The following is a 14,579-nucleotide window of genomic DNA, read 5'->3' as shown; positions in this document are numbered from 1 at the left end:
TAGTACTAATAAGAGTTTAACCTTCTTGCCACTGACTCTCCAGATCATGGGGTAATCAGGGTAATCAAGCTGTTAAAAATAGCCCATTTTGTAGACCTTCATAGTTGTGATGTTACAAAAACATACATTATGTTTTTGCCTCACCTTTGGTCAGCTTTATTTCCACCCACTGAAGTTATATGTAATGTTTAAACTAGGTCACATCAGTGACTTCAGTTAAAAGCTTCATATTAAATCATGAGCTAAATGAGAACATTTTACATTAACAAAGAGATACTAACAGTGCTTGGTAAATGTTTAGAAATAGGTACATGGAAGTAATGCTATTAGTGTGGTTTTAATTTAAAAAAAGAGACCTTTGCCTATGTGGTAACACCAGTGACTTCTGGGGACTACTATAAAATATTTTCTATTTATCTTATTTTTATTTATTCATATTTGTTACATACAAACTATATATTATTGTCATGTGTAGATAATTTCAGTTAGAATGGTATAAAACATTGTATATTGTAATTTGGCCCAAAAAAATTGGCACTCATTCTTTACAAATCACTGTGAGGATGAACACCTCTGTGGTAACTAGAATAATAAATAATTATTTAAAAAACAAATGTTGCTAAATTAGTATCTCAAAAAGTTGTAATTGTTATAATTGGTTCTTGTTTTATTTTAACATGAATAAATTTTAACCTCAACATTCTTTTTATGGAATATATCTTTTTATTAAAAAATGAATGGTTTTGGTGCATGAACCAAAACAAATGTTGCACATATAGGAAAAAAAATTTAAACAGACAAAAAAATAGGACACTATGTGCAACTTAAGTTCACTCTAAACTAGAACAAAAGTGCTTGAATACAAACAGGTTCCTAATTCAGTAAAATTTTCCCAGAAAAATTACAGTTTAAAAACAATACTTGATTTTATATACTACTGTTTTATTGAAGAATAGTGGTGATTATGGTTGAGCAGGTAGAAAAAAAAAAAAAAACAGCAGGGTAACTGTCCAGTACAACAGCAAGATAAGCGTGGTACCAAGGCAGTCTGGAGATTTGTTTGTAAGCCATGTGCACTTACCAGTCTAACAGCAGCGCACGATACTGGTCATTGTTGTCTGTGTGGACTCCTCTATCAAAACCACAATGAGAGACAAAAAGCTGAGCTGGAGGAGAGACAGTTTCTTCCAAATTACCACATTGTCTAAACTCCCTTGTTCAGGAACTCAATGGATCCAGAGCTATCTTTGGCGTGTGGTGATTTCTTTATGAGTTATGTCTGTCCAGCTATCTCTTTTTTTGACGTGATGATGATTAAGCTTTTCACTCATTCAGACTCAGACCATCGAATGTGTCAGCTTAATATACACCCTTCTAACTCATGAAAACAAATTCCATTTTAACCTATATCTAAAAGCATTGCTATAGTATACTATAAGGCAGCATTTTACTTGTCAATTAAATAACAATTATAAACAAATTTTCTGAAGAGGACAGGAATACAGATCCACTTATGCTCATTTCTGCAGTTCTTTTCTCTTTTCTCTGGATAATACACTGTAAAACAGTAGTTACACATGTTACTGTGGTTCTTTAACGACCAGCAGAGCATTAAGGTAGTGCATCTTTCATATAACTGCCTGAAACTGACAAATGGTTCTCTATTACACTCATTTCAATTAAAATTGATGATAACTAATTGCATTAAATTATGGAAATTTTATTTAATTTCCCCCCTGTTGTGATTTTGCTGGGTGTTGTGCCAAATTCAGCACCCCCGCCAGAAAAGGCACCCCCTCTCTGGAGCGCACATGTACGTCCACTTGGCTTGAAAAGCACCCCATCTCAGGACCATGTACACACTGTCTTCTTGATAAAAGCTATGCTTTAACTTTACTTAGAAATACGCTCCGAAAAGGGGGTGCCTTTACTGGCAGGGGTGCTGAATTCTGCACTCTGTGGCATTGTTTCGATAAGCTTTCTGCAATGTCACAAGATTTATTTCAATCCAGAGTAGAATTAATTTTGATTCATTGATGATAGTAAAGAGTCTGCTGCATAAAGCCCTCTCCAGCACACCCCAAAGATTGTGGAGGTCAATCCATGTGTAGCTTTTTATTGTATTTTATTTATTTTTTTTGCTTGAGCGAATAATGGATCCACCACCCATAGTACCAGTACTTTTTTTTTAATTGCCAGAGAATGCAGTTGCAGTGTTATTTCTAGCCTTCCCACTAGCTATTTCACCCAGAAAGCACCAGAAAGTGACAGCTCACCACTAGAGGAAGCCCGCGAGTGAGTCCTCAGTGAATGGGATAAATGGAGCTCTACAGATAAAAACTCTAATTATAAATAGTAACTAATCACGTGTACAGGACATTCCATAAATGTATTACAAAAATAAACGAAAGAAAAATAAAGTATGTAGCTCAAGGGAAAGAAAATGTGTCTGTATATTTCCAATTTTCTGCTGAAATTCACAATCATTCCTAATATTATGGATTTATATATTGTGTGTTAGTTTGTATAAGTTCTAAAATACAGGGGGGCGCCGAGTGGTCCAGCGGTCTAAGGCGCTGCCACTATGAGCAGGAGGTCGCAGGTTCGAACCCCAGCTCATGCAGCTTTGCCATCAAGCTGCCGGTGCTCAGAGGGAGCACAATTGGCCCTGCTCCCTCTGGGTGGGTAGATGGCGCTCTCTCCCCACATCACTCCTAGGGTAATGTCTGCAGCCCAGGGCGTCTGTGAGCTGATGTACCGGAGCCGAGCCGCTGTGCTTTCCTCCAAGCGCGCTGGCTGCTCGGCAATGCTGCATCAGCAGCAGCTCGAAAAGAAGCGGTGGCTGGCTTCACATGTATCGGAGGAAGCATGTGTTAGTCTTCGCCCTCCTGGTGTGTTGTGGCATTACTAGTGATAGGGGGAGTCCTAATGAGTGGGTTGGGTAATTGGCCGTGTAAATTGGGGAGAAAAATGGGAAAAATTAGAAATAAAATTATAAAAAAAAAAAAATAAAAAAAAAAAAGTTCTAAAATACAAACTGAGTATTTTACTAACAACTTGTTAGTAAACTGAGGCTGTAGATACAGCCAGAGTATGAAATGTTTATAACTGGAGTTTTAAAGCTTTTAAAATAATGTATTAGATAGAGAGCTATTTATATATAGTTTTGCGTTGAGGAAATTTGTGATTTATTTCAGTATAAAAATTATTAAATATTTATAAATTCTGTTTTTGCTCAGATGTTCCATATTAACCTATTCATACTGGACTCTGGACAACCCTCTGGTGGTCTGACAAACCTGTTGGCGTCTCTGATGTCCAAAAATTGTTTGCTGTAGAAAAACTGAATTATTTTGGTAAGTTTTCTTTACTTTTCTGGCAACTATCTATTCTAACGGAGCGGAACGGAGCGGACACCGAGCCACGAGGGTTGCCAGATTGTTACAGTGGGATTCTTATAAAATTCACTGGGTAAAACGTGTTTCAAATCCGCCAAAATGCTGAGAAAACCGGCCAAAACATTTTCAGCATATCAACAATGTTACAGGGTTCATTCCAACATGACCTTAAATAACATACCTTAAACATTTTAATTATTACTAAATAAAACAATATTTAAATAATTTTATCTAAAGGGCAGCGGTCTGCACAGATCTGATTGGCAGAGAAGAGCGTTTGAAGATTTTATACCACATGTGATTGGTCTGCAAGTTTACTGTGCAGCAGAGCGCGTATACCGTAAAGACAAGAAAAGTTCTGACGCTTTAAATCTGGGGTATTTAATTAGAATTCAGTTCGGCCCAGTTAGAGAATAATATGCCAGGCCGAGGTCCAGACCGTCGCCATTTTTAACTTGTGTTATGATTTAGTATTATATACTGTATACTGAAGAAGCCTAGTACTTCTGTCAGTGTTTTATGTCATCAACAACTGAAAGACAAAACAAATTACACATACTAGTATATTTCAACAATATGTATTGTTTTAAATAGACCTGTCACAATAATTACATTATCACCCTATCATAAAATTAATGGAAACACCCTAAATTTATCGAGAATGTGAATCTGTATGTTAACTTTGTTTAAAAATGTTATATTTATTCTATTTGATTGTATTTATATTAGATTTAGGCCTGCCTGTCATGAAAATAACATGAATGACAAATCATACAATATATGAAGAAATGTTTGCTGAACTTGGCCAAAATATCAGCTTTAAAAAAAAAACAGTAGTTTTATTTTATTTAATATTATTACTGTATCAGACTTAATTATGTTGTGGATAAAACTGATGGGGGAAGTTGCCAATGCTTTTTGTCCCCTGGGCGTTGCCATAGTTTTGAGGTAGGGTTGTTTTGGGAGTAGAGAGAGCGCGCCTGCGAGCGAGGGAGTTTTTTTTTTCTTTCTTTCTGAGGAGTTCTGATCAGGTGGAGTAAAGTGGAATATTTTGGACTCTTGTCTCGGTTGTTTCTCTTTAATTCCTCCAAGTAACACCGCTTGGTTACATTACTGTTAGTATGTTTCATAAAGGTAGTATCTTAATGTATTTTTCTGGTGCGCACCATCTGTATTCTCATCTTTTCTCGCTTTATTCTCCCACTTCTCACCGCCTGCTTCGCCTGTGTGGCTCCGCGCGCTCGCATCTGCACTGATCTGATTGGCAAAGGAGAGCGCTTTTTTACAGCATACGTGATTGGTCAGTAAATTTACTGCGCTGTAAAGCACGTAAACCTTAAATACAATAAACGTTCTGCCGCTTTAAATAAACGCTGTCAGAATTAAATCCTTCTCAGTAGTTTATCGGTTTGGGTCCGGATTGGACAACGTCTGGGTCCGGATCCGGACCGTGGTCCGCCTATTAGTGACCCCTGTACTACAGCATACATTAGGCTGTGCTGAGGTGTTACAGCCAGCACCAACATGGCAACACAGTACTGAGACAGCGTTTCTTAGGATAATGATGAAGTAAAACCATACGTTTCTGTGTCTGTGGATGCACCAACTGACTTACTGGAGCCGCAAAAGCCATAATACTACAGTATGTACTGCACTGACAAAGTAACGGTCTCATCTGAAGTTCCATTGAGTTATAAGTTATTGTCCTTTCCAGACAAGAGCTCACCAGCCACACTGCACAATTGTATTTTATTAATTACTCCCAGAAATATGCACCTCTTTCCATTTCTTATGAGCTTGAATCTAAAAATCTTCTCAAAGTACAAAGGAACTTGAGATATACAGTTTGTGAGCTGTGGATTATGTGTGTTTATGTAAAGCTGCTAATTTAGAAACAGTATGCATCACATAAGGAAAAGATGATAAATCATCATCAGGGCACTGTGCAAAATGAACCGAATGATACAAATGATACAGAAAAATGTAGCTACAGTTCTGTGCAAAATTCTGTGTTTGGTCCAGTCAAAAAAAAAATTATATTACATTGCAATTAATGAAAAAAGTAATATCTTTTAATCTTTTAATGTTTTTTTATTTAGTATATGTTTAAAAGCTTGTAGACACAAACTCATTCACTGTCTCGCTTGAAAGAGTTTAAATTACAACTGAAATTAATAAAAAGTTAGAACAATATAAAAAATGCAGTTTAAAAAAGCAGCAATTTAATTTGTCATTTACATCAGTCCCTGCAGTTCAGGCCTACAAACCTACAAACTTCATGTTTTTGCAACAAGATAATGCAAAACCACATGCTGCACACACATGACAAAGAGATATTGAACAGACAAAACATGAAATATTTTGGGTTATTACTGTCTGCAGTTAAATGAAAAGTCAATGTAAATATGACAAACATTGCTTTTTTAAGTTGCATCTTCTATTTTGCATCGTTGTGTTTTAGTTAAATGTGTTCTTCTGTGCCTTATCTATCTATCTATCTACATCTATACATATCTATATATATATATATATATATATATATGTATGTATCTATCGATCTATCTATCTATCTATCTAGGTTTAGAGTGATGTCCCTATAATGATGCTTCTGCAATGTAGCACTTTGACATTTGTTTTAAATGTAAAGTGAGTTACAAATAAAATGTATTATATCTATATATCTATCTATCTATCTATCTATCTATCTATCTATCTATCTATATATCTGTATATATGTATCTATATATATGTATATATAGATGTATATATACACATACATATATATATATATATATATATATAGCTACTAACTGAAATAGTTCACATACTTTTGCACTTGGCAGATTCTTTTTTTTTCATAAAATACTTTTGTTGAATAAATAATAACAATATATATATTTTTTCTTCATGCCCATTATTTGGAAGGTCTGCTTTACAATTTGGCATTTGGATGTTCATTTCATATGCTTATCATAATTTTTCTTTAGAAAACAATGACCATGTTTGGGTGGTTCACAAAATTTCAAGCAGCACTGTATAGATACATATAGATAGATAGAGATATAAATATATTGATAGATAGATACATAGAAAGATAGATAGATACATAGAAAGATACATAGATAGATATATCTATATCTGTATATCTATGTATATATCTATCAATATATCTATCTATCTTTCTTTCTATCTATTTATATATCTATCAATATATCTATATATCTATATAACTATTTATCTATCTATCCATATCTATCTATCTGTCTATCTATCTATCTATCTATCTATCTATCTATTTAGATAGATACATAGATAGATACATATATATATATATATATATATATATATATATATATATATATATATTTATATCAATATCTATCTATCTATCTATCTATCTAGGTTTAGAGTGATGTTCCTATAATGATGCTTCTGCGATGTAGCACTTTGACATTTGTTTTATATGTAAAGTGCGTTACAAATAAAATGTATTATCTATCTATCTATACATGTACCTACATATATATATATATACATATACATACATATATATGTGTGTGTATATATATTTATATATATATGTGTATATATACATATATATAGATACATATATAGATAGAGATATAAATATATTGATAGATATATACATATATAGATCTATCTCTATATATGTATATATCTATCTACAGTTGTGGTCAAAAGTTTACATACACTTGTAAAAAAACATAATGTTATGGCTGTCTTTAGTTTTCAATAAGTTCTACAACTCTTATTTTTCTGTGATAGAGTGATCGAAACACATACATGTTTGTCACAAAAAACAGTCATAAAATTTGGTTCTTTCATAAATTTATTATGGGTCTGCTGAAAATGTCACCAAATCTGCTGGGTCAAAAATATACATACAGCAACAAAATTTGTCAATTTTGGTGATGTAGCGAGTTGTGTCAATCAAATTAGCTTCATGTCATGGCCTCTTCACTTCTTGTAAGTGATTCTGATTGACTACAGCTGTTGACTTCTCATGAGCCCATTTAAATAGGGCTCATTTGACCCAGTGATTAGACTCAGCTACAAAAGCTACAATGGGAAAGTCAAAGGAACTCAGTGTGGATCTGAAAAAGCGAATTATTGACTTGAACAAGTCAGGGAAGTCACTTGGAGCCATTTCAAAGCAGCTACAGGTCCCAAGAGCAACTGTGCAGACAATTATACGCAAGTATAAAGTGCATGGAACAGTTGTGTCACTGCCACGATCAGGAAGAAAACGCAAGCTATCACATGCTGCCGAGAGGAGATTTAATCCCAGGAACACCATGCCTACTGTCAAGCATGGTGGTGGTAGTATTATGCTCTGGGGATGTTTTGCTGCCAGTGGAACTGGTTCTTTGCAGAAAGTAAATGGGATAATGAAGAAGGAGGATTACCTCCAAATTCTGCAGGAAAACTTAAAAACATCAGCCCGAAGGTTGGGTCTTGGGCGCAGTTGGGTGTTCCAACAAGACAATGACCCAAAACACACATCAAAAGTGGTAAAGGAATGGCTAAACCAGGCTAGAATTAAGGTTTTAGAATGGCCTTCCCAAAGTCCTGACTTAAACCCCATTGAGAACATGTGGACAGTGCTAAAGAAACGGGTTCATGCAAGAAAACCATCACATTTAGCTGAACTGCACCAATTCTGTCAAGAAGAGTGGTCAAACATTCGACCTGAAGCTTGCCAGGACCTTCTGGATGGCTACCAAAAGCGCCTAGTTGCCGTGAAAATGGCCAAGGGACATGTAACCAAATACTAATGTTGCTGTATGTATATTTTTGACCCAGCAGATTTGGTGACATTTTCAGCAGACCCATAATAAATTTATGAAAGAACCAAATTTTATGACTGTTTTTTGTGACAAACATGTATGTGTTCCGATCACTCTATCACAGAAAAATAAGAGTTGTAGAACTTATTGAAAACTCAAGACAGCCATAACATTATGTTTTTTTACAAGTGTATGTAAACTTTTGACCACAACTGTATCTATCTATCTATCATGTATCTATTTATCTATATCTATCTATCTATCATGTCTATTTATCTATATCTATATATCTTAATTTCTAACATATATCTATATATGTATCTATCTATTTATCTATATCTATTTATCTATATCTATCTATCTATCTATCTATCATGTCTATTTATCTATATCTTTATATCTTAATTTCTAACATATATCTATATATGTATCTATCTATTTATCTATATCTATCTATCTATCTATCTATCTATCTATCATGTATCTATTTATCTATCTATCTATCAAGCTATCTATCTATCTATCTATCTATCTATCTATCTATCTATCTATCTATCTATCATGTATCTATATCTATCTATTTATATCTATCTATCTATCTATCTATCTATCTATATGTACCTATATATCTATGTCTATCTATCTATCTATCATGTATCTATATCTATCTATTTATATCTATCTATCTATCATGTATCTATCTATCTATCTATCTATCTATCTATCTATCTATCTATATATATCCTCAGTTCTATCATATATCTATATATGTATCTATATATCTACGGTATGTCTATATATCTATGTCTGTCTATCTATCTATCTATCTATCTATCTATCATGTATCTATTTATCTATATCTATCTATTTATTTATATCTATCTAACTATCTATCTATCTATGTCTATCTATCTATCTATCATGTCTATTTATCTATCTATCATGTATCTATTTATCTATATCTATCTATCTATCATGTCTATTTTTAACTTGTGTTATGATTTAGTATTATATACTGTATACTGAAGAAGCCTAGTACTTCTGTCAGTGTTTTATGTCATCAACAACTGAAAGACAAAACAAATTACACATACTAGTATATTTCAACAATATGTATTGTTTTAAATAGACCTGTCACAATAATTACATTATCACCCTATCATAAAATTAATGGAAACACCCTAAATTTATCGAGAATGTGAATCTGTATGTTAACTTTGTTTAAAAATGTTATATTTATTCTATTTGATTGTATTTATATTAGATTTAGGCCTGCCTGTCATGAAAATAACATGAATGACAAATCATACAATATATGAAGAAATGTTTGCTGAACTTGGCCAAAATATCAGCTTTAAAAAAAAAACAGTAGTTTTATTTTATTTAATATTATTACTGTATCAGACTTAATTATGTTGTGGATAAAACTGATGGGGGAAGTTGCCAATGCTTTTTGTCCCCTATCTATATCTATCTATTTATTTATATCTATCTAACTATCTATCTATCTATGTCTATCTATCTATCTATCATGTCTATTTATCTATCTATCATGTATCTATTTATCTATATCTATCTATCTATCATGTCTATTTATCTATCTATCATGTATCTATCTATCTATCTATCTATCTATGTATCTGTTTATCTATATCTATATCTATCTATCTATCTATCTATCTATCTATCTATCTATCTATCTATCTATCTATCTATATATATATATATATATATATATATATATATATATATATATCAATCTATCATATATCTTCATTTCTCTCATATATTTATATATGTATCTATCTATCTAGCGCTGATCAGCTAAGTTACTTTGGTTGTTTATGGTCAGATCAGTAATATTCATCAATCATCTAATCTTTACCCATACACTAATCACCCTTTATGCAGCAAGCTCTTCACAGGGGTCATCAGGTAGGCACCTCCCTTCATCAGAGTTTCTCTGAATTAAGCCTACAACCCCTCCGGAAGGCTCAGCAGTGAAGTCTGGCGTCCCAGACTCACTCCCCTCCAAGCTCGCTACATAAGATATCACCTATAGTTCACTACCTACACCTGCCAACAACAATCGTCCAATCAACAACCAATCGACACTAATATTTAAACCCTGCACTTGCTCTACACTATACACAATGCATCTATCTATTTCTGTTTGTTTGTGTCTGTTATAATACAGGAGGATGGCATAATACTGCACCTAACAACACCCAGTCCAGTCCTTTTCCTGTATACTCTACACTCCCATTCATTTAAATTTAACAACACAAAAATGACAAGCACCTACACCTGACAACTAAGTTGCTGTGGCTGTTTATGATCCAATTAGCAACATTTAACCCAACCATCAAATATCTTACCTTCCCTTGCAACATTTAACCCAACCATCAAATATCTTACCTTCCCTTTACCCATACAATAAATCACTAATCACTATGCTGCAAGCTCTTCACAGGGGTCATCAGGTAGGCACCTCCCTTCATCAGTGTTTTGCTGAATTAGGCCTACGACACCTCCAGAAGGCTCAGCAGTGAATTCTGGCGTCCCAGACTCACTCCCCTCCAAGCTCACTACGCCCAACTATACCACTATCCCAACATCATGTGCACCAGGCAGTTTATATCTACACACTGGGCCCTTCCCCAAGAAAAAATAACTCTATAGCGCTATAATGTTGCAATGTAGACTAATCATCTATTCAAATTCAGGCTGCTCAACAATAACAGTCTGATAGAGACTCACGCAAAACGGCAGAAGAACGTCGACTTGCTGTGGGCTGATCTCCGGATCAGAAACCACCTGTAATTGAAACATAGGAAAATGTATACTAACCATTTTCTAATACAAACACCCAAAAAAATATTAACATATACAAGAGTTTACATCCAAGCTGGTGTGTGTTGTTTTAAATAATACTGAACACAGACCTGTAGGAGAGGGATGCAGGCATCTCAACTTTACCATTTTATATATACTGTATGACTGTAATTAATACTATATACGGTACTGTAATCTTTAAGTACTTTAGGTGGTATGTGGTTTTGGATGTAGCTGTGTGACAGTGATGCTTCACTGTAATTTAATCTTTCATTGTGTTTTTCTCACCTCCTTAATGCAGGCATTCGGTTCCACCCAGGAGATTGGCACCTCACCCAGCGACAGAACGCTGCAGTCATCTGAGCTGTCCATCGCAGAATCCACCTGCAATTGACACAAATGACACAAATTGTTTTTCAGCCATTTTTTGTTTGTATTAAAATGTACTCTATAAATATACTTTACTTAGTTAGTTTACTATATATTTAACAATATTTGTTATAAAACTGCCACTGTGTTCTTATGTAAAAAAAGAAAAAAAAAGAAATTACAAGACAAAGTAAAAACCTTTTATGTCAAGTCAGTTTGAAGTATTTCTATTAAAATGTATTTTTTATGCAAAGCTGGGTATGACCCTGCTAACACGGATGTTTTGAACTGCCCAGTAGATATTTTATGAGCTTATTTGATGATGTTTGAGCACATAAACCCAAGCAGGGACAATTACACAGTCTGCTACCGTTATTAAATAAAATAAATGCTAAATAATGTGTTACACTAGTCAGCTCCACTTAGTGCACACTCGTTACTGAGATAAACCGCTATGACCCTGCAGCTAAACTATCACAACTCAATAACAACCCGTTTAGGTTTAATGGTTTATAATTCATCCATATCAGTAAATCTGTGGTTCTGATATTAATAAACTGAGCTGGATTCTATAAGCGAGTCTGAAAGTGTTAAAGTGAGGTTATACTGGGTCTGATAGAGGTGTAGCAGTTGAATAGATACTTACAGAAAGAGGCGAAGTCTGATGAGATGAAGCCTCTGGAGCTCCAGACTCCGCCTGCAGAACAGATACTCACTTTAATTCATGCTGATCCATCTCCAGCTTTATTTCTGACTTTTATTCAGTTTTATTCAGTTTAGTTCCTGATGGTGAGTTTGGTCTAAAACGCGGGAGATTTCGAGCTTACTGACCTCAGGTGGATGGACGCTAAATGTCCGCCGACAGTCCATGTCCGACCGCGGGGCGTCGGTCCTCACAACGGATCCGGTTACCTGAAAGAGAAAAAAAACACAACAAAAAAACAAACAAAAAAACAACAACAACACAGAAAACACAACAATTACAGAATAATTAAAGAAATATAGAGATAATTAAACAGTATAAAGGATTAATCAGGCGGTGGGTCAGTAGTAGTAGTGAAATCTCTCTCAGGAGCGGAAAAACTGCTGCTGTGGCCGTAAAAGCTCAGAAACAGTTTAAATAAAAACAATTAAATCGAATCTTATACACCGTGCGCGCTCCCGCGGCTAAAAGACCCGTATGTTTTTCCCAATAATATTATTATTAATAATAACAATGATAATAATAAAAAAACATTATATATTGTTATTATAGAAGATATATGTATAATATTCATATGAAAATAGTTTATAGCCTTAAAAATATATATTGTGACGCCACGGACTTTAGTGACATCACTAAAGTCCCGTATGTTTTTTTTAAATGGAAGATATAAATATTTTTTTTAGTAAGAAATATAGTTTATAGCCTTATATATTACTCCTACTACTTCTACTCCTACTACTACTAATAATAATAATCTAATAATAATAAATGATGATGAAGATTATATAATATTATAAAATATTATTACTATAATATGTATGTATACTGAATATAGCTATATTCATAAAAATATCAAGCAATTTATTAAACCATGTCTAAGAATTCACAGCTCTCGGGATATCAAAATAATTTATTTAAAAGTGTGTGAAAATTTCATGTGCACATCTGGGAAAACTCACCCCATAAAGACATCCCAGTGAAATCACAACCTTCACACTGTTTTATTTTCAAGTGACTGAAGACACGTACTAAATGTTCAGTAATGAATAATATTTAACTCACCTAATATTTGTCATATTGTCTCCATACTTACCTTGCATCTTGTCAAGGCAAAATTTGGTCAAATATCATGGCAAATAAAATAAACAATGTCACTATAATTAAAATCGTTTGCTGCACCTCTAGATCAAGCACGTTTTAATTGCATGGTAATTTTCCTTAAGTAATTATTTTTCATATTTGTAAGGGTCACAAGGCACAATATTCTGATAATGTATCAGGTCTGCTATTCCACTTACATGCACTTGATGTCAGTGTTAGACATTGAACAAAAACCCTGGCAAAGAAACAGAAAATAACTAAAATGTACTAAAATGACTATTCTCCACTCTGTTTTCCATTTGCAAAACCATACTGCACTTCCTAATATGCAATTTTTAATTAGCAATACACAGAAGACACTCTCCAGTGGTTTTTATTTTCCAAATTACACACGCAAACACACACACATGGCTGAAGTCCATTCCATCTTTTGAAATTGTTGTTGTTTTTTTGTACAGTAGTCACAGTCTGACATGAGCAGGGTAATGCTTTACATCTAGCAAATGTTTCTGAAGTAAAATTCAGCATAAATCAGTGCACTGTCATGATCTGGACTGATCTACTACAGCAGGGGTATTTAATTAGGATTCAGTTTGGTCCAGTTACGCCAGGCTGAGGTCCGGACCGTCGCCATTTTTAACTTGTGTTATGATTTAGTATTGTATACTGTATACTGAAGAAGCCTAGTACTTCTGTCAGTGTTTTATGTCATCAACAACTGAAAGACAAAACAAATTACACATACTAGTATATTTCAACAATATGTATTGTTTTAAATAGACCTGTCACAATAATTACATTATCACCCTATCATAAAATTAATGGAAACACCCTAAATTTATCGAGAATGTGAATCTGTATGTTAACTTTGTTTAAAAATGCTATATTTATTCAATTTGATTGTATTTATATTAGATTTAGGCCTGCCTGTCATTATAATTACGTGAATGGCAAATCATACAATATATGAAGAAATGTTTGCTGAACTTGGCCAAAATATCAGCTTAAAAAAAAACAGTAGTTTTATTTTATTTAATATTATTACTGTATCAGACTTAATTATGTTGTGGGTAAAACTGATGGGGGAAGTTGCCAATGCTTTTTGTACCCTGGGCGTTGCCGTAGTTTTGAGGTAGGGTTGTTTTGGGAGTAGAGAGAGCGCGCCTGCGAGCGAGGGAGTTTTTTTCTTTCTGAGGAGTTCTGATCAGGTGGAGTAAAGTGGAATATTTTGGACTCTTGTCTCGGTTGTTTCTCTTTAATTCCTCCAAGTAACACCGCTCTATTACATTACTGCTAATATGTTTTATAAAGGTAGTATCTTAATGTATTTTTCTGGTGCGCACCATCTGTATTCTCATCTTT

The sequence above is a fragment of the Astyanax mexicanus genome, chromosome 1, assembly GCF_023375975.1.
Source record: "Astyanax mexicanus isolate ESR-SI-001 chromosome 1, AstMex3_surface, whole genome shotgun sequence".
In the NCBI taxonomy this organism is placed as follows: domain Eukaryota; kingdom Metazoa; phylum Chordata; class Actinopteri; order Characiformes; family Acestrorhamphidae; genus Astyanax; species Astyanax mexicanus.
This window is presented reverse-complemented; position numbering follows the sequence as displayed.